At 41.4% G+C, this 2,500-nt stretch overlaps 1 protein-coding gene across 3 annotated transcripts in view; it reads right to left on the reverse strand.

The window, feature by feature from the left end:
- Positions 1 to 2,500, reverse strand: part of fto (FTO alpha-ketoglutarate dependent dioxygenase) — a 155,053-nt gene that overhangs the window by 70,318 nt on the left and 82,235 nt on the right. The gene's annotated exons all lie outside the window — the stretch shown is intronic.

Below are 2,500 nucleotides of genomic sequence, written 5' to 3' on the forward strand. Positions count from 1 at the left end.
GGTGGAAACCTCGTATGTCCAAATTTGGTCAATTTCATATTTTTTCACATATCGATGCTATTGGTCAGTCCCCACGTGGGTCTGTTATTTTTACAAGTTATTAACCAATCTAAAGTCTTGAAAATAGCTTGATAATCTCATAACTCCATTGGACACTTCAACTGTCCACCTCTTCCTCACTCCGAGGGAGAGCTTCGCGTCATATTTCTCCTCAAGAAGAGTCGCAACGAATCAACACGTCTTCTGAGGTAAATGTCTTCAAAACACTGGGCTCAAAGAAAAAAAATCTTGACCCACGCTAGTTCTGGTGCTCGTCTGAGGACAGGAATTTAGCGCAAGACAATCCACTGCAACGCGGACTAAACCCTGTGCACTGCAGATAAGGTACGGCGTTTTTTTCATTTCCTGAAAAATAACGGTTTCGGAGATACGAGGTTTCCGCCCGACAGCGACCATATAATAGCGTAGTGGAAGCTGCAAAGTGCACGAGAGGCCAAATTATACCCAACTTCAGTCAGAGAAAAGTGTTCAAAATTGTTAAGGGTTATAAAAATGTTATCTATACCATAATATATAGTTACACCATTAAAATGGAATTGCTTTGTTTTAATATACATTTGACTGACATGTTTTACTACACAGAAATTGTGTGTGTGTGTTATACATTATATGTATAGACAAGAAAACAGGCTACAGAGTAAAGAGAGACAGATCTGAAGGTGCCAATATTTATGAATGGGGACTGGATGTCTTAATCATAACTTTCAAATTGCCAAAATATCTTTGGCCTGCATCCCAGCAGAGAGACTGAACATCATGCCAACTTACACACACACACTGCACCTGCTATCACACACACACACACACACGCACACACACACACAGATTTAAACAGAGCACAAAAGCGAATCTAAGTAAATATACAAACATTCAAATTATAGGATCGTGTCTCCAATTATAATCAACTAACCGATGTTTCTGGGAAATGATCACAGAGTAAATGTGTACGTGTGTTAGTGTAGTTGTGTGTTTATGTCCTGCTGAGCGTATACACGTGTGTGTGTGTGTGTGTGTGTGTGTGAAACGTGTTTATGTGCATGCGTGTCACCTCTCAGGCAGTGTGGTACTGGCTGCTTGACGGAGTGTTAACGGCGGCCCACACTGGCTGCAGTTCTTTAATTAAAGAAGAACAGCATGCTGCAGTCTGCGGCTCCAAATGGCACCATATGTTTTCCCAGACTAACCGGCTGAATAAATGCCATTTACCGCACAGGATCCACCGTGCCGTGTCTGGGATCCGCTCTGTAAGTGTGGTATAAAAGTGCAGAGACCCCCCTCACACCGGCGTCATCTGCCTGCAATTTAAACCAGACCGGAGCACGATGAGGCGCAACGTGACGTTTTCCTGTCGTGATAAACCGCAGACGAGACCTGCTTAAAGAGACGTGGGCAAACTGTGACGGATAGAACGATGATGTTTTAAAGTAGGAAGAAGAAACAGAAGAAAAGCAACGACAAGGAGAAAAAGAAACATGAATCCATGATGATGAGGAGGAGGAGAAGGAGGAGAAGGACATGAAAAAGAAAAAGATAAAAAGTAGCAGGTGATAAAGATGATGAAGAGGAAAGAAAAGAAGATAATTAAAGAGGAAGATGAAAAAGATAATAAAAAGGAGAAGAAGAAGAAGAAGAAGAAGAAGAAGATGACGATTATGAGGGAGAGGATGAAAAAGATCAAAAAAAGAGGCAGAAGACGAGAAGGAACAGGAAGAAGAAGAATGATGATGTTCAAGAAGAAAAACAAGATGATGATGATGATGATGATGATGATGATGAAGAACAAGAAGTACCAAACTAAACAGAACAAGAAGCAGAAGAAGACAATAAATAAATGACAAAAAAGAGGAAGATGATGATGCAGATGATAACAAAAATGTTGATAATGAATATGGTTAAGAAGAAGCTGCTGCTAGCAATGATGATGATGATGATGATGATGATGATGATGATGATGATGATGATGATGTTGAGGAAGAAGACGAATGAAGAAGAAGAAGAAGAAGAAGAAGAAGAAGAAGAAGAAGAAGAAGAATCATCCATCTAACCACCAGGCTGTGATGAGTGATGGATGAAGCCGCTGTGCTCTGATTGGTGAGAACTTTGTGCTTACGTCAGAGTTTCTGTAGATACTTGAGGTCTGGTGAAGGAGAAAACACCTCACAGTCCAGGGACAAGATCTGGAGCAGAAAACCTCTTCAAATGGTGGTGTGCTGATTAAAGTGAGGGGTGAGTGAGGTGCTGGAGTCATGCAGTAATGAGCTATTCACACACACACACACACACACACACACACACACACACACACACACCCACCCTCAGGCCAGAACCATTCTCAAAAAAGCCCAAATGTTTTAATCAAGCTGCAGGAGCTGGTAATGAGACCATGTTATACTGTTATTATCATATAGTGCTCCTCTCCAATTAGAGCTATCACAGTCCC

The sequence above is a fragment of the Tachysurus vachellii genome, chromosome 23, assembly GCF_030014155.1.
Source record: "Tachysurus vachellii isolate PV-2020 chromosome 23, HZAU_Pvac_v1, whole genome shotgun sequence".
NCBI lineage: Eukaryota > Metazoa > Chordata > Actinopteri > Siluriformes > Bagridae > Tachysurus > Tachysurus vachellii.